A 19873-nucleotide genomic window follows, 5' to 3' on the forward strand; every position below is an offset into this window, starting at 1 on the left:
TTGCTTTCACCTTTCTGTCCAATGCTCCGACAAATCCTGTTTCAGTCTATTCTACTCAAAAAAGACTGAAACAGATAAAAAAGAGAAGAGTTCAAAATGGGAGTTCTCTCATTCTTTTTTTCCTGTATTCTCATTTATGTTTCACTCTCGTTCTCTATATCTCTCTCCCTCTAACAGAGACGCACAGCTGATGAGTTTATATAAGTTCAGGACTGCACAGCTGTGGGGATAGATGGAATAGAAAGATATATGATCTGAGGAGGGATCGGTGGAGAATTATGGAGCCGGAGTTTTAAGATTTAAACGTGTGAAAAAGAGCGACTATAGAGAGAGAGGGCGGGGGGGGGGGTGATTGGTGGGTGGAGGGAGAGCAGCTGGAAAGGTGGAGAGAGGGGTTTGTGGCACCTGGAAAAACAACCATTAGGAGTTTATGTGGAAACAACAGGCGGACACCTCATCTCGCTTTCTCTCTGCTGTCTCTACACACACACACACACACACACACACAGACATCCATACAAACACACACGAATACCAACACACACAGAAACACACATAACAGCTGGATGCTGCTGAATCATTCTCTTGAGCAGGAAATCACACTTCCTGGTATAAGCTGCACTTGAAATCTCAACAGAGAGTTTGAAATAGACTAGAATAACAATTACAGACACACACACAGACACACACCCACACACACTTCTTTCTCCCTGTAGCGCACACACACGCACTTAGTATCTGTGTATATACCATAGTAAACGACAGCTTCCCACAGTGATGCTGAGCATGTAAACAAACTCCACTTGTGTTTATAATGCTCAACAACCTATACACACACACACAGCCACACACACAGACACATTCAGAGGTGTGTTTTCAGGCTCTGTCCTGATTCAGTGAAGCTGAGCTCCGTTTTGTTTTCTCTCTCCTCCGGACGTGTTTTACGGACGAGTCAGATGAGAACGGAGCAGGTATCAGCTTTCATTTCAACAAACCAAAGCTTTAAGCCCAAATGTGGAATGTCTCTGGCCACGAAAAATGTTGGTTTATTTTTACGAAGTCTTGGCAAAAGCGACGTATTAACTCCAAGTGAAGGATTTCCATTTGAAACACTTTTATTTTCTAAGGTTTGAATTTAGACACATTTTCATCAGATTGAACCGAACAATTGACCAAACCAACCATCTGTCTGCTTAATCCTCTGCTTTCTCTATTTCTATTTATTTATTGTCAAGTTTGTATTCCTCTCCTTGTGCTCAATCCGCTAAACAAGAGGAGCGAGACTGGTTGATGTGCTTACCCATCCTCTCAATGTCTCCCTCTTTCTTTTCCTCTCCTCCCCTCCCTCCCTCCAGTCTAAAAAAAATCTCGCCTTCAACCCGACCTTCACCAGGAAGCAGTTAATCACGGGAGGCCACCTCTGTCACAACTTCCAAACCAACCATTAAAAGTATGTCGGCTCATGTGCATGAGTGCCAGTGTGTGTGTGCATCTGCAATTGTGCACAGAGAGACAGAGCTTGTGTACTTGGTGCAACTTATGCCGCATGGAAGTGCATGCATGGGTATGTCAATAGGGAACACATCAAGGGGCCAGGGGGGCCTCCCAGGGGAAGTGGGTCTTTGTGAAGAAGAGGGTTTCGAAAAGTAACCCCACACATATCCCCCTTAGTGTGAAACAGGTCTAAACCAAGTCACACGATATGCACAAACACAAACAGACACACAGACACACAGAGCCTGATGCACAACTTCAGAAATCACACAGCGAGAACAGAAAGCTCTGCGATGTCATACACATGCTAAACAGAGACGAGAGAGGGACCAGAGCAGCTCTGTGAATTGACTGCTGCCCTACAACGAGGGACAACAGTGGCTACAAAAGAGGGATTACTGGGCTTTGTGTATCATTACTCTCCTCTGAGAACACACACACACAAGGAAACACAAACACACACAGTCTGGTGGAAATGAAATGGAAAGTATCAACAAAGACTTTTCATTACTTGTTTACAATGTCAGTTTTAAACTGTTTTCTTTCTTCACTCGTCATTTCCTTCTCTAATCATTTCAGTCTCCCACATTTTTCTCACACTTCTGTACCCTTCTATAATCGCCACATGAATTATTTACTCTGACACACACACACACACACACGCAGACACTACACATTCAAAGTCAAACTTATTCTGCTGCAGAATTTGTCCATCAGCTCGGTATCAATCATCTGTCGAGCAGGCAGGGAGACAGAGAGACAAGCAGACAGAGAGAGAGAGAGAGACAGAGAGAGAGACAGACAGACAGACAGACAGAGACACAGATAGAGACACAGACAGACACACAGATAGAGACACAGACAGACTGAGGGATGCTCTGGCAAACAGCTCTGTCCTTGTCAAGCCTTCATGGGCCACACTTTGATTATAATCATTCTGTGTGTCAGCTGCAGCTGCAGAGAAAGTCAGAGTGAGAAATAAGGAGGAAAATGGCCAAGCTGGAAGACAGACTGTCCAAAACAGGAAGAGGAGAAACAATTGTCCTACTTGTGCGAATGAAAAGATCTGCAACAGAAAAAGAGAAATTCAGCAGAAACATCTGTGAATTTCAATGAGGTTTTAAATATGAAATGTGCATTAAACCAAATTTGAATCCAACAAACACAAACTCTCTTTCCTTTTCCCTCTCATTTTCCTCTGTCTGATGTCTCATTAAGAAAAGCCTGAAGTACAACTCATTTAAAAGGAGCTCACTGTTGAAAGTGCCAGATGCACAAGGTCATGAGTCTATCTTGAGGAGAAGGGCTGGAGTTTCAGGGGTCTGGATTTACAAAGAAAAAGCCCTGGCAGGTCTCACCAGGCGAGAAGCAGAGAGCTGCGCTGCAAACCAGACATCTGCACATGAGCCAAAACACAGCTAGTGGAAAGTGCATGAGACACAACTAAGGTTCATAAGCCCTCGAGCAAAAAGAATATATATAACGTAAACAAGCATCATCGTGGGTTTATGGACAGAGAACATCTGCACGATGAGGGAGGCCAACACGCTTAGAGAGTTTGCAGCTGACGTGTTTTCTTACATATGGTTTCATTTCATGGACAACAGTTAAAATGAATGAGGCTAATGGGTTTTCCCTCACATACATGCACACTAACACCATCACATAAAGTGAGATCTTAAAGACAGGGAGAGGAGAGAATAAGTAAATGTTGGTTATGAAAACTGAAAGACTGAGTTTGTTCAGGAGTGAGTGTGTGTGTGTGGGTCTGGCAGAGACTTGGGGGATCTCTGGTTATGTCTGCCAAACTTATTGTCTGGATGAGACCCAGGCTGCTGGGAGCACAAATCACTGGACTCCAGAGACACACACACACACACACACACACACACACACACACACACACACACACACACACACACACACACACACACACACACACACACACACACACTCACTAACTCACAATATATATACACACAGACAGCTGTTCATGATGAAATCACGTCTGCAGGTTTGATCGAGCACACACTACATTAATGGCCCCGCCCTTTATAGGTCAGAACAGCAGTCGGGGTTGAATAGGACCACGCAGGCAGGCCTATAGGGTGAGTCTTATGAAACTACTGCAAAGGCATTTTCAGTGTAAACAAAGAGTGAACACAGGACAAAGAGCTCAGTGATTTATATTGGTATGGTCATATTCATCTCTATGTTATGGCAGCAGCTGATTAATGTGTTTTCTATTACTTTTCCAATCAGGAAACAAACTCCAAGGTCCAACAGACACTGCCCAGAGGACAAATGCATAAATTAAAAAAAAGCAGTGGTCCTAAAACTGATTCTTGGGGTACGCCACAGGTCAACTCACATTGTTTAGAGTAATGGTCAGTTATTGACCCCACATTTAACATAACATACTTTCCCCATGTCTGACTGTAATCGGGTAAGTCAGCAATTTAGCAAATTAATAAATAAACCAAAATGGCACTTAGTAGAGAGTATACCACCGCCAAGGCCCAACAGTGCCTTGTGACTCAATCAACACCCACACACACAGAAACATCAGTTCTCTCAAGCTGCCTGATTGTTTTCATCTAGATCCATTTTTTACTCCCTGGGAAATTTGTGAGAACCAACAAGTCGTGGAATTCCGTTCATTAGTTATTGTGTAATCGTGCTGACAGACACACAAACAGACAGGGACTGAAAACATAACCTCCTTGCTAATTATGTAATAAAGGAGGTGATTAGTCTCGTTGCCTCGTTTATATTCAAAAGCAAAACCCTCATTCTGTTGCTCTCACTCGCTCCATTATTCCTGCCTTTCTGCTGGTTTTTAAATCCCTTTCTATTCTCTGGCTTTTTTTTCGCCTCTTCCCTCTTTTTTCTCTTTGCTTTATTCTTTCCTCCTCGTCTTTAACTGGCCACACGCTCCTACTTTACAGGCTGAGATGGCACAGGGGCTCCACCACAGATCTGCACCTACAGCGCTGTAACAGCTGTTCCCCCCGGCGCTCCTCTCATATCTCAGGAAGGTGGGCTGTGGGAATAGCTAAGCAACTCGACAGGAAGAGAACAGTAACTACAGACCACATGGACACACACACACACACACATACACCTGCGTATATAAAAACACAATACATCCCCAGAGGGATTGTGTTGAGGGCAGCGAAGAGGATGTTTTTGTGCTTCTGAGCAGATGAGGAAAAACAGTGACTCATGTCTTTTCTTATCCTTAAATATTTCCTGGTCAAAACAGCTTGGCCTTATAAGGCTAACACACACAGTCCTGATCTCATACACACACACACACGCACACACACACACACACTCAAAGATCCTGCTGTTGCTGTGCAGTGAGCACAAAAAAACATGCTGTAAATACACAACACTGTCGGCCTCGTGAGATAATAATGAAAGCTGGCATAGGCTTCAGTACATCCGAACCTGCAGTACACGCATGCACTCACACATACACACACACACACACACACACTCACTGGTCATCCTGTCTTGCCTGTGGCTCACTATGACCCAATGCCTTTTTTTTAAAAGCACATTTTGGGTGATGTCATGATTCTGGTTGTGTTGTTCAACCGAGACACATAATTAGGACACAGACACACACACAAAAACACACAAACATGCATACACAGGAGACGAAGGGTGCACAAATAAATCTATTGTGATGAGCATAGACAGCTGACCTGATTTCAGTCACTCAACTGTTCCTGCTACCACCCACAACCCAGACCCCGAAGGCAACCAGCCTCCACCAACCACAGCCACCAGGCAGCAGCTGGGTGCACACACATCCAGTACAAACACGAGCGTGAGGAAATCAACTCGAGACAACAAGTTTGTTTAGTTTGTGTTTTGTGCAGCGAGGCTTAAAAATCAGTGAACTAAAGCATGAATCATCACGGGGGACGATTCACTTTCTTGAAGCAAATCACAAATTCAGTCCACGTAAGACTGAGCAGGAAACAAAAATCCATAGAGTTGTTTGTCTAAGATGTGAGAAAGGAAATAATCATCACTCAAATCAGGTTTCAGCCGGTGGTTCTCGCTGGACGCCTGTTCAGAAAAACAATTCTCCTGATCCCTGATCCGCATCATCCTTTAAAACTCAGTCCAAAGCCCAAATTTGTCTTCTCCGGCAGCTGCTCACAACAAACTTAGTTCCATATAAAGCTACTGTACAATTTAACAGGCCAATCTGATTCATCTGACATGTACCTTCTGTATGATTTCCAGAAGGGATACGTTAAAAATCAATTAACCTTGAATAACCTGGTGACCAGTGCTCTTGAGAAGCATTTACTGGGACTCATCAACCAGTAATTTCGACCAAATTCTAAAAGCAGCTTCATTTTGAGCCAAGAGCAGCACATCTGTGTTTCTGGTCCATCCAGAGATCTGTAGCGGCCAAACCTGAAACCTAAAGCAGCTCCACTTTCAGATAAATTGCAGATGATTGCTATTTATTACAAGTTACAGTGTTTTATAGGGGCACAATTAGCCCTTGTGGTAGCGGAGGAAACCTGAGCTCAGTGAATTACCACGGACGTCATAAATCATAAATGGATTCTGCTTTACACGGCTTCAATGTCAAATCTCAAAGACTTCTCTGATGAAAGGATGCACTTGCCCCGGGCGACAAAAGTGTAAATTTATCAGTAACCCGTTCGTTTTTCTGGCTTAACGTGATCTTTATCTCTTCAGCTTTGGTTGAGGCTGGATACTGTACATTTTATATTCAGTCAGAGCTCAAAAAGGAGGACATGGATCACATCCCAGACTCACTGCTGGTCAAAGACATTCCCCCAGATACCAGACATTTTAAAAAGCCATAATCTGGCCCTAAGGGGAAATGTAATGTCTGAATGTCTGAAAGCAACATTTGAAAGACATCTTTACAATGTCATGGGAAGAGAAAAACATCATTCTCGATCCTCTAACGTCGTTGGAACTGTCCAAACACGACGTCCTTTCAGACGTGTTTGTGCTCACGGGGACCGTTGCATGTAGACTTTGTGTTTATAATGAGAGAAAGAAACGAGATCTCCAGATTTTTACAGGAAGCCATATAAGAACATGTTTAGACTGGAGCGCTGAGGCCAGACTAACTAGTCTGAGGGCCATCTATCTGTGTGTGTGTGTGTGCATGTGTGAGTTGACTGCTGTCCCTGTCCATCAGAGGGTCATATGAGGAGCAGATTAGGGTTTCTAACCGCAAACCCCTGTCGCCATGGCCCATCGTGACGGACACGGTGAGGAGAGTCATCGTGTTCCGATCCACCACTGACTCATCCCTCCTTATCTTGCCGCCATGTGCGCGCACACACACACACGCACACACACACACGCACACTCAAAACCACATCTAAATCAGGACTTTGAGGTGCAGTGTGTTCTTCTTCGTCCCCTCTCCTGACCCAACATCTCGACCAGTCATATCAGTTTAAGCCCCAACAGATTGACGCCAGCATCTAAATTGGTGTTGCAAGTAATGATTTTAATTATCAATACTGATGGTTTTCGAATACAATAAATAAATAAAGTACAATATCATCATGTTTGAGAAGTTAGATCTGGAGATTCCTTTCTACGTTTGCCGTGATGTGGTCCGACTGGTTTCCTAAATGTGGAGCTGATGATCAAAACTCAAAAGCAGCTCAAATACGTTTTGAAGACTGATGGTCAAGACTGAAACTCTAAACACTTCATTCTACCACGATTCACTCCGACCAACCCTGTAATCAAAGCTTCCATGATGTAATTTGGTATCAATGGTCCCAGGAGTCCGTTGAGTAATCCCTGCTATTAGTGGATTTCCCCCCCCCCTCGCGGACCCTGACTCACAGCCACGTAATATATGGTTATTGTTGTACTTGTCCACCACAGGGCCTCGTTCACTGACTGGGCCGGGAGCCATGTCTTACTGTACGGTTCGATTCCAGCAGCAGCAGTGGCAGCAGCGGCAGCAGCCACCGTGACACACAGGACCAGCTGTCACTTCAAGCCTGTTAGAAGGTTATTTACAACCCAACATACAAACAAGACCATAAACTGAGACCATGCTCACCTCGGCCTCCACTCTCCTCCTGCTCTTCTGTTAAACGTGCAGCTCAGCGTGGAGGGAGATCTGTGGGAACAACAGTAAAGACACAAGACAAAGGTTTAATAGATAATAAACAGCTGATGGGATTCATTACAGCTACGGATGAATCGGAAGCTCTAACAGAAAGTAACTGGATTGTCTCTTTGTAAGACCAGGTAACCCTGCAAATAAATGCATTAACACACGAGAACACAGGATGAAAAACAGGAACCTCTCTTTCAGTCTCTCTCTCTCTCTCCCTCTCTCTCTCTCTCTCACACACCAGCGCCACATCCTCTGTTACCGGGTTATTTTCTTCCCCAGTGTTTAGAGTCTATTCTCGGAGTTGTGTTTGTGCATGTGACCCCGAGTGGCTGCTCACGGTCGAGTGTCCCGCTGCCTTTTCGTGTCAGGGGAACGTATGTGTGTGCACATGTTTCTGTGGGTCTCAGTGTCTCTGTGTGCGTCAGACACAACCTTATCCACGGCGAAGGGGGCCATTCGGACACGTTCGGGGCCATCACTCACTTCCAGTGCCTCCCAGTATCTGACCAGTTTGTCCTCGTTTTCGCCCCTTCAATCTTTCAACGCTTATGTCATAGTCCACACAAATTGGATAGTTTGCCAAAAGACGCGTTTGGAAGTCTTTTTTACAACTTCCAAAAACAGAGCATTTGGAAAACGATAATGTCACAGCTTCCCTTTGTGCATTCCCACTTTTGAGTTGTGTAGGCTCAAGGATCAAAAACAAAAATGGCAGACATACCGGTTGACAGGACAATAATAACTCGTTCACACCTAATTTATTGGGAATACAGCGTTGTTTTTAAACCTGGTAAACCAGAGTTTGTGTTTTTTTCCCATGGTGCATCATGTTCAATGTCACGAATGCACAGAACAGGTGAGGCGCTCTTTTAACTTCGTTGTCTGAGACGATAAAAACTTTGTTTTTGTTTTCTCATCTGGACAAACAGATTTTGTAAAATAAAGGCTGTTCTGGGATAAAATATCTTAATCTCAAAAATATTGCAGTAGCATAGAAAAGGCCTTAATCAGCACTTCTCTATTTGGTTTCATCCTGCATTATTCATTCTGGGAACCCCCCGCCCCCCCCTCGGGATCATGAAAAACAAACACTAACAGTATCGTTCCCCTCACTCTCCTCTGGTGTGTACTCATGTTCGCTTCTTCCCTTCCTGGACATTCAGTTCCATCTGTTTGAGACATCAGCGCACAGCAGGGTCTTCATTCCCTTACCCATAAACCCTCAGTGTATGTCAGGCGCAGATACGGGCTCTGGCGGGGATGTGGGTTTAGCTGCATAAGCCGAGGGTTTAGGTCTAGACTTTCCTAATGAGAAGCAGCCTGCTCGTCTGGGACTTTACATACATGGATCCAGATCGCTGCATCTGGGCGAAGTGAGCCCAAGACAAACAGCAAATAACATTTAAAGAGCAATACAACATCTGGCCACTAGCTGGTCGAACCACCTCCCTTAACTGAAAGTTAACCAACTTTCAGTATCTACTCGAACAAACTGTATGAACCAACGTTATCTTTATAATCCTGTCGAAACAAATGACTTTTAATAAAATTCTCTTTAATAATGATTTAATCTGAGTTTATTTCAAACTACATATCAAATCAAATAACATAACAGACCTAAATATTGACATCATCTCCATTTCCCAAAACTGGTCATTTAACATCTTCAAATGTTCAATGGCAATTATTTACTTTTGACAAACTGAAACAAGAAAGTTTTGACATGTTAATCTTGTTAAACTGAAATATTTCCAACTATTTTCCAATCAATGAATCAGTTATATTTTGCAGTTGTTTAATAACGAAGGCTTTTAGCTGAAAAGTTCCATATGTGGTTTGTTTTGAAACTGACAACTGGTTACTAACAAATACAGACTCTAAGGGATTTCTGAATAATTGAAACAACTCAATTCAGGTGAGTAACAGGAAAAGATGAAAGACGACAAATAACAAAAGAAAACAACGTGAGCAATAAAAGTGGGGAGAAGCTCTGGTGTTAAGGCCGGAGGCAGCAGGTGAAGCAGCGGCTGATGAAAAGAAGGGCAGTTAAAGTGCAGCGCGCATGAAAGGAAATAAGAAAGCAGAAGAAAAGCACATGTGAAATGAGAATAATATAATGAGATGTAATGAAAAGAGCTTGTTTGTCTGTGCAGGTTAAAAAACTGGGTTTGGTTTCACCGCAGAATCAAAGTAAACACAAGAAGAGAAGGAGAGGCACAGGGTGTTTTTCTGCTGCCTTCCAAATATAGCTGCAGGCTGCATTTATGTGCATCTGCAGTGTGTGTGTGTGTGTGTGTGTGTGTGTGTGTGTGTGTGTGTGTGTCTGTGTGTGTGTGTGCATGCACATCTGGTTGTAATATGGCAGCACAATGGCAAAGATTTACTACATGAGCTGACTCGAGTGAAGCTTATTAGACTGCAATAATGTCAACCCAGGACTTAACAGAGAGCTGAGGAGGGGCCTACCTGCCTGTGCTGTCATTGCACACACACACACACACACACACACACACGCACACACACGCACACACAGACACACACACACATCTTCTTGACAGGCCGCCCAGTCTACAAAGTAGAACCAACACGGTGATCTCATGTTAGACTGTTCTGTATATGTGGAAAGTATCCACCCAGAGGCAACTATATATTCACACACACACAAACACACACACACACACACAAACACGCACACACACACACGCATTGTTCCTGGTTTGTTTCTGTCACCTGAGGAAAATAACAAGAGCAGCATGTCAAGTTCAAAGACAATGGCCACAGCTTGTATGACTCATCATGCCCCCCACACACACAAACACACGGACACGTACACAAGCACACACACAGACACACACAGCCTCCCTTGGGTTAGGCTTAGAAAAGAGCATACCCTCATTATCGCGGCGTTGCAGCAGATCACAGTCAGAGTGGGAACGCTGTGCTGTTACTAAGGCTCCTACTGGCTGTGAGCCTGGACCATCACAGTCACTGCTGTCACTATTTATCATACTAACACACTGACCAACAGTCCGGCGTGTCACACACACACACACACACACACACCCCCACACACACAGCCAGGATGTCTGCCAACGCTGATGTCAATTACAGACTATTACTGGCTCATCAGTGAGTGACCGTGTAAAGTCAGAAACTAAAAGCGACTGACCTGCACGGCCACATTCAACACAGAGAAAAACACCGAAATATTTCTGCTTTATTACGATATCATACTGAGCTCGATCCCAGATGGTGAGTGTTGGTTCTGCTTCTATGTCCTGAATCACTTATTCATGATAAATGGATTCAGAGTTAACGTTACAGTGAGGTGAGTGTGAAAAAGGCAGTTTAGACTGGAAATCTCTCCTGTGAGTTGATGTGAATGCTTTGCAGAGAGTTAGGTCAGAGGAAGGGCAACACGCTTGTTAGCCTTGCCTTATCTGGAGTGGTGTAACACACACACACACACACGCACGCGCACACCCACACACACACACACAAACACACACAGACACACACAAACGGAGTGTAAGAAGAAGCCGCTCTCCAACTAAACCCAAGTCCTCATCTGCCTCAAATCCCTGATATATTTGGTATGACGGCATGTCGTATACTGCTGGGATGTGTCACTGGCACATATCTCAGAACTTAAGAGAGTGTGTGTGTTTGTCAGTGTGTGCGTGTGTGTGTGTATGTGTGTGTGTGTGTGTCGGTGCGTGAATATCCCCATAAAAGTTGAAAAGGCAGTAACTGCTTTATGCCAAGTAAGGCGAGTGGGTGTCTTTCTTATAAGCTTCCAACTAATACTATAAAGGTAAATGAGACAGAGTGAGTGTGTGCATGTGTGTGTGTATTTGTGTGTGTTTCCATATAAAAGGAGCAGGCCGTGAGCACTGTGATTCCAGATTTTCCAGTCAGCATTACAGAGCTCCTGGCAGACAGAGAAGACAGACACACAGTCATCCTGTCGGTACACGGCCAGATCTTCCACATCTGTCTGCTGTGACGCACACTTAGGCAAACACACACACACACACACACGCAGACACACACACAAGTTCACAGTTTGCATCATCCATTGCATTGCAACTGACACTCTTGACACCTACACTTGCATTTGGGTGCAAGCAAGGTCTATATGGATCCTACACGACTCACCCACACAGCTGCAGGACAACTGTGCGTATAGATAACTTAGTTTTATCATTTTAGTTTATGTTTAAAATAAATTTAAATACACTGAATGCTTGAAGACGTATAAAAGACAGGAAACATGTCTCAGTGAGAAAGTTGTTCTCCATTTGCTCAGGCAGAAACATGCACTTGACTTATTTCCATCTCATCCATGTAAAAATACCAACCAGCACCAGGTTGCAACAAATCAAACTGGCTCCACAAAATCTCTCGAATACCAGAATATAGTGAATAATCATTCTAAAGATTTACTTGAGGCCAACACGCAACAGGACAACAACGTTTTCCAGTTTTCAGAAAACAAGTCAGATGTGTTCCACTGTATATTTGCCATTTTTACACAAGTAGCATCACATCTCAAGGTGTAACTCCTTCCTGGAAATGCACACAAACCCACAAACACACACGTCTGATCCCTCAGGATTTGGCAGCTCCAGCAGCAGTGACAGTCTGACTATTTGGGCTTTTGAAGTCAGGAGTCAGTAAACCTCTGGGAAATCGGCTTCTTCTCCTCCTCCTCAGTCGGCAGCTGAAGAGCAGCTTCTCTAAAAGCCTCATTAAGAAGTCAAGAGAGGAGCCTCTGGTTACAGTGATCTATTCAAAGAGCCTCGGGGCCTTTGTGTTAAGCTAAGTCCAAAGATTGTATCTCCTTTTGGGAAGTGCTCGCTCATTTCAGAAATATCAGTCTGAGTGTGAGACTCCTTTTCTTTTTTTTACAGCTTCCCATCATCTCAACTCTCCCTGTTCCCAGTGACAGGCTGAACTGTTTGGGATTAAGACTCCGGGTTTTAGCAGAGGAGATATTCAGAATTAAATGAGAGGAATTGGGGAAGTCCATCATTCTTAAAAAAGAGAGAAAAGAAGGGATAAAAAATGTCCTTATAGTTACACACAGCCCTCGCTGAAAGACCCACAAAAATTCTCCGGGCCAACAATGCCAGCAATGCTTCCACACAAACGATGGACGAGGCCCGAGAGAGCGAGAGAATAGGGGGGAAAAGGCTGAAAAGAGTAAAGATTAGTCATCTTCACCTCCGAAGTGCTTTTCTTTTTACCAGCTTCTAATATGCAATCCATCATCGTCCCCTTTTCATCGTGACAACGAGCCAGATTTTGGATTCCAGGCGAAAAACAAAGACAGAAGACTTTGAAGGCAGAGCACTTTAACACGAGAACTCAGCGTGACAGGGCTTCGGTGTGTGATTAATATGCTGGAGGTGTACGGTGAAGCCAGGACCGGGGGGGGGATCCGGAGGGCAACGCTGGCACGCCGAGGTGTACGGCCTAAATATAAGCCATGACGCCTGGGGGTAAAGTAGCCTGCATTCCCCTGATTCAGCCCCAATGATGGATACCTCAGATACCTTCCCTCTCTGTCACCGTCCATCTCGCTCCTAACAGCCGCCCTCGGGGGGGGAATCTCAACATCCATCTTCTATCTTCACCTTCTTTGCCCCCCCAACCCAGAACTGTGGGTGCCAGAGAAAATGTGCCACCTGATCCCTGTGTGTTTTCAGGGTGCAGCGGTGAGTGTTGCTTCATGTGATTGGACGACTCTTCATCATTTCATTTAGAAAATAGGGGAAAAGAAGGTTTCCCTGATCATAACTCTGGCTCATATTCAGGGAAGAGCTGCACCTGGATATCAGTTATTCATCAGCCGAGGAGGTCGTGTTTTGGTTGTGTTGGTTTTTCTGTTTGTTTGCAGGATTACACAAAAACTACTGGATGTGTTACCATGAAATTTGGTGGAAGGATGCGGTATGGGTCAGGGAAGAACCCGTAAAACGTTGGTGCTGATCTGAATAAACGGGCCGATCCAGGATCGCAGAAATTTGTTTTTAATTCTCTGCAGCGTTTCACTCAGAATTCAATCAATGGGTCGCTCTCACATGCAACAGATTCCAAACAGACTAAAGAGTGAGAGACTAGTTCTGGTGTGAGAGAGAGAACCGCATCACATTCCAATGATTTGACAGGTTGAGATGTGATATTTGCCTTTCTAGTTTTAAATATGAATTAATCTGTTGATTAATCATTTTGTCTTTAAAATGTTAAATAACAGCTAAAAAGAAAAAACTAAATAAAGTTTCTTATGCTGCAAATCAACATTCAAATGTTCTGTTTTGTCCAAGAGTCCAAAAGCAAACATATAAAAATGTATATAATCTTTTCCACTTTGGAAACAGCCATCTTACAAGCAACGGATCCACTTTGATAACATTTGAAAACTCTTTAAATCAATGCAGGTGAGGACGGTCGTGATATTTTGTTAATTTGGTTCATATCATTGATTTGCCATCAGGCAGTGGAGAGCCAAACGTGTGAGATGGTAAACAAGCTAAAAAAAGAAAATCACTTGTGTCACTTGTACCCAAAGTTACAAGCCCACAAAAGTTGTGAGAGGCTGCTGCGTCCAATCATCTGCAGAATAAAAACATCTGGTTTGTGTAGTTTACTGATTGTAAACACGCCACCAGCGAGAGAACGAGGAGGAAAAGAGTGAAGTCGAGGAAATAAAACTCCAGAGCAGCAGAACATTCCCTGAGCGACTGAAAGGGCAGCTGATGGAGGGATGACGGAGGAGGAAGAGTCGGCCTGTTTGTTGTGCTTCTCCTGGCTCTGATCCACGTCTCTGAACTTCAGAGTCCATGTGCTGTGATGCACTTACAGTGTGTGTACTCGTACAGTACATACAGTATCTGAGGAGTATCTGGGGTCATGTGAACGGAATCGTTACCGAAAAACATGGGAGGTGTGAGTCCGAGCGCAAACACAGAGCCATTTACTTTTTAATTTTAGTTTCCTGACATTACATTAAGTTTTCACCCGATAATGGCATGTGATTTTCCAGTGTGTGTGTGTGTGTGTGTGTGTGTGTGTGTGTGTGTATTTTGGCTCTAGAACTGTGGGAGTGCGCTTATTAACAACAACACCACCACACACAGTCCATCCCCGGGGACTTGAACGCTAAAAGCCACTCTGGTTCCCATGAGTGCTCAGCCCACGCAGCCTGCCGCTGGAATTGTGGTGGTTTCTATTGTGACTCTCACTCAACACAATGTCGCTGCAAATAAACCAGAAAGTCGCTGCTTAATCACAGTGTTACAATGATGAAATTACAGTGTCATTACAGACACACACACCACATCTGAGTAGTGTGTCTGTCTCAGAGATGAAGGCTTTAAATGTCAGTCTCTAATCAGGACACAATCAAAAAGGACAGATAGTTACTAATTTTGCTTTGTAGTATATTGTCCCACTACACCCAATGAAACTTCTAAATATAACTTTATACTCCACTCGTTGTTGTATGAGAATAATATCCCACAGACAACTCTTTCTACCTCTTAATGAAATACACTGATGTGCAGTTAAAAGCGAGGGAAGCAGGAAAACATCAGTCACCTTCAGGAATCAAGGATGCACATCCTTGTAACTAGAAGATAAGAAGGACAACAAGTGACTCGAGCTGCTGTCAGACGTGCACTGAACTCCTAGTAATCTCCTGAAACTACTAAATTCCTAAAGGGCTGGAAGTGAGAACGCAAATGTCTTGAGACTGAGGCTCGGGACAAGCTCCAGAGGGTTTCCTTCCAGGCCCCACGTAAAACCTCAGGAGAGAGTGGTGATGTTAATGAGGATTCTACAACTGAAACAATACAAATATCTCAAGGTGAAGAAGAGAAGATGCGGAAGAAGATGTTAACTTGGAAAGACAGGGAGATTTGAGAGCGTTTGGTGATACGGGTCGACGCTGGTGTTGATGAGCTGTAAACTAAAACACACGGTTTACGCAGTGGAATTTATACGTCACGTCCTGCCTCCTGCTGCTCGGCCCCTCAACTGAACCCTCCCCAGATTCTCCTGTTGGGTTATAACAAATAGAGAATTCAGCCTCTTTGTGAAACAACAAAAAAAAACAAGCAGCCTACACATAACATTCCAGGATGAATCAAGATAATTATCAGTAAATGACCAAGAAGAAGATATAGCCTCTCCTGCAGCAAAACTCCAACAGCTAAAGAAAAAGTTCAAGCCTTTATAAATACACATTATAAAGGTCAAGCATTTCTGTTCAAGGATACACTCATGTGGTGCAGCAGGTCGGATGTGAGGCTGACGCCAACTGAGAGATAAGAGATAACCGATCACAAACCGAATCTTTCACTATGTTGATAAGAGCCACCGATTATATTCCCTCAGTTGCTGTACACAGCTGGAATAGATTAATTTACCATCAACAACCCATGACCTTGTGTTATCCTACATGAAAGATCTCAAAATGTGGCGTGGAGATTGTAGATTTAGAAGAAATAAAAGAGTGGTTGTGTCAGATCAGAGCTCAGATCAGCAGAACGAATCGACAGATAATCAATTATAACAACAATCATCAGTCGCAGCTCCGCTTATCAGACCTGAGAATAATACTCACATGTCCCATATGGAAAAAACTTTGTCCTCATTGCTTCCTCTGAGAGGATTTTAGCGTTGGGGACATAATCACAGACTTTTTATAAAGATGGATTGACACAACTGCACCCCAAAAAGCCAAGCCAAATCGGTGGAGCCGAATCCTTCTGAGGCGGCAACTGAAGATCGATTGCATCACAGCCGAGGGACTACACTTTCCCGATCCTCCAAATGCAGACAACCAAAGCCTCATTTCACCCCCAAGCAAAGGATCCTTTTTGGCCCTGACTTGGAGGACGTGGAGACGTGTCCTTCAATAAGTCGTCCATCTTTCTATACAGCTTATGATTAGCACACAGAGGGAACTGGCTGCTCAACACATCTGTATCTATAACACTGGATAGATTACATTCTGCGCAGCCTGTTAACTGTGGAGATTAGCGAGTGATTTAAGCTTCTGAAAACCCACATCACTCAGCATTGTAAAATGAGAGGCAACAGAAAATATAAACAAAGTTCAGAAAGCTAAAGAGAAAGAAAACGTTTGGGAAGAAAAGAAGAAAGAGACAGAAAATAAAGGTCGAGTAGATTAAATGTGCAGGTGATGTGTCCGCAGCTGCAGCCTTTGATTCACTGCAGTTCAAACGCATAGCAGGAGAATCACCTCACTGATGAAAGAACGCCAACGATATCAAACTATCACATCTCAGCTCTGCCGGGCATGAGCCACTGACACACACACACACACACACACAAAGACACACAAACACAGAAAGGGAGAAGGGAAAATCTCCAGAGTAATGGTGAGAGAATTAAGATATTTATATCAGCAATATAATAACACACACACACACACACACACACACACACACACACACACACACACAGTCATTTGGTCTGGAACATGGACAGTGCCTCTCATATCTGTGGTGTTTGGACCCTGAGGGTCCTGTATCTGGACAGAGGAGAAGACAGAGGAGGAGGAAGATGATATGTGGGTAGAGGGAGAGGAAGAAAGCGCTGTCATGACTGTCAGTGCAGATCAGAGGATAGCGAAGGAGTGAAGACGGAAAGAAAGAAGAGGTGAGGGCCCACTGTAACACACAGTCCCCTTAGTCATGTTTAAGGCCGAGGAGAAAAAAAGAGAGAGAGGCTTTGTTTCCGTTCATCCAAAGACATGTTCTGTGCAAAAAAATGTGAACATGCCACATTGGCAATAACCGGGCTGAGCGAACAAAAAGGCTTCGTGGAAATAAACCCACAGGGCAAAATGGAAAAGAGACAAGTTGTTATTGTCCATCATTTTCAAGGAATGTTCCACGTTTCATCCTTTCATCCAGATAAAGAACAAAGAAGAGCAACAGTTAAATGTTTAAATGCCGATGCACACGCTGATACCTTTGCAGAACAGACATTCCCTGCAGGTTTTGCAAAAACTCTGACGACACTTGACCAGACAGATTTTAAAGCAAAGATTTTATATCTAAAGTGTAGCCTTGCATTAGTCATCCAGACAGGGAAATCATGTCTGATGTCTCTCAACCCTCCATCAGAAGAAAAACAAAAAAAACAGGAGAAGAGAGAAATAAATAAAAAACAGAGCCTTGTTTGAGGATTTCTTCAGTCTCAGCATGACTCTGCCCTAATGACCGAAGCTCCTCTCATCTGTCTGGTGTCTGTGCGTGTCTGTCTTACTGGTCTGTCACCATGGAAACCACAAGGATGCAGCATGGACAGTCATAGAAAAGAGGAGTGCATGTTATAACAGACGCCACAGACATAAAGCAAATCATCCTCCCCGGGATCAAAGTACTGGGAATAAGTCACAAAACTTGTCCTTGAGAGTCTGACGGGACTTTGTTGTGTAGTTGATGAAAAGACCTCTTTCCTCATATCAACACAATCACTACCATGACACAAGAAGCAGCGACGCCACAATAGTTAGTTTGAGGTCAACATGTTGCTGTTCATGTGTGTTTACCTTTCTCAAACCAGCAATCGTCCGTCTATGAATCAAAACCAGCAGCGACGCACACTGGTGCTCAGTAGACTGCCCGACACCCGAGGCTAAAATGAGCCTTAAGCAAAAAACCTACACAAACCCAGACCTCACCATTGTCGTTCCTTCTTTATGGCAGTAGATTGGATGAACTGCTGCGCCACACTGTGATTGGTGGTCAGGGTTTGGAGCAAGTGCCTGACGAGGAAATGAAAAACCACAGATGCTGAGTCGCTCCTGTCGATTCAATCTAACGTCAATCGTGAAGTTTCGATTTAAAATCCAGGCCAGACTGAAAGCTGCCACACACGGGGTTGGCTCGGCACTGCCACAAATATACAGAATCGGCGCCTATGGCCAGTTTCTTCCCAGGAACTCAGAGCCGCAAAAAAAACCTAACCACTGGGGCCTCGTTTGCTAATCAGCTCACATGCCATGTACGTATGTTACATAAGCTCAAAACTGGATGCCCTCTCACATCACTCCAGACGACCTCATTAAAATGCCGTGAGCGTGGGCTGCCGTATCAAATGAGGGCAAAAGGTAACAAACTGCACTGTGCTACAGACACGATGAGTCAAGCCCAAGTTGTTACAAGCCCTCGCGGAGACAAGAGGGATCATTTGGATTAAGTCCACTCGGCCGGGCAGAGGACAGATAACGGGGGAGACAGTAAAGAGGAGGAGGGAATGGTGGCACAGGAAGAAAAAGAGACGGAGAGACGGCTTCTGACCCACAAAGGAAGCAAGTGTGTCTCTGATGAATTAGGTTTACGTCCGAGTTGGTTTTCCTGTGGCAACTAGAAATGAGCGGTTGAATGAATTGTGTTACACCCCCCCCCCTCCCCCCCCGTTGAGCTGCAGGGAGGTGGCCGCAATGGATTGTGGATGTTTTTATTAAACACGTCATACGTCGTGTTTCAATTCACGGAATAATGTTTTTCTTTTAAGCTGATGTCAGTCTGTCTCCGTCACTTTGCGATGCCACGAGCACACACAGGCAAATTCATAGTCGTCCCACAATGATTTGTTATCTTTCAAGGAGACAGAATTCATGGAGATGCAACAGCAGCAGTTTTAGCGTGTCTCTCTTTGAATGGGAGCAGCAAACACACACATGCACACACAGAGGAGTGTGCATGTCATGTCAAGTATTCCCCAACTGTCCAAAAAGTTTCCAAATTAGCATCTGCAGGAAAACAAATGGAGAGCTGAACCACTTGGTGAGGAAGGTTTTGTATGGAATTATCCCTGGGTTATGGCAAATGCAGTCGCACTGAACTCTGCTGTGCTGTAGAGCGCAAACACACACACACACACACACACACACACACACACACACACACACACACACACACACGCATACGGGTATAGATGGTATCGAAAGACTTTTTCCTCAAACAGGCCCGGTGGTGGTAAACAGGGACTACCCTTTCCCGAGGTCCTAGAGCAATAGGAGTAAGGTCAACACACTCTAAAAAATCTGAAAAAAATTCAGCTCACTTTAGAATGTAGAAACGAGCTACAGAACTCTATACACAAGGCCCTGACTGGGTTGTGGTTTTTGCAGACATCAATCTTTTGTGGCATTTGAGGACACAACAAACCAAGTTGGGACTT

At 44.1% G+C, this 19873-nt stretch overlaps 1 protein-coding gene across 1 annotated transcript in view; it reads right to left on the bottom strand.

Annotated features, from left to right (window-relative positions):
* Positions 1–19873, bottom strand: part of ppp2r3a (protein phosphatase 2, regulatory subunit B'', alpha) — a 64991-nt gene that overhangs the window by 22962 nt on the left and 22156 nt on the right. The window contains exon 2 of the mRNA XM_062397513.1: positions 7589–7648. The gene's annotated coding sequence lies outside the window, so the exon portion shown is untranslated. The remainder of the gene's footprint in view (positions 1–7588; positions 7649–19873) is intronic.

This window comes from Platichthys flesus, chromosome 10 (genome assembly GCF_949316205.1).
Source record: "Platichthys flesus chromosome 10, fPlaFle2.1, whole genome shotgun sequence".
In the NCBI taxonomy this organism is placed as follows: domain Eukaryota; kingdom Metazoa; phylum Chordata; class Actinopteri; order Pleuronectiformes; family Pleuronectidae; genus Platichthys; species Platichthys flesus.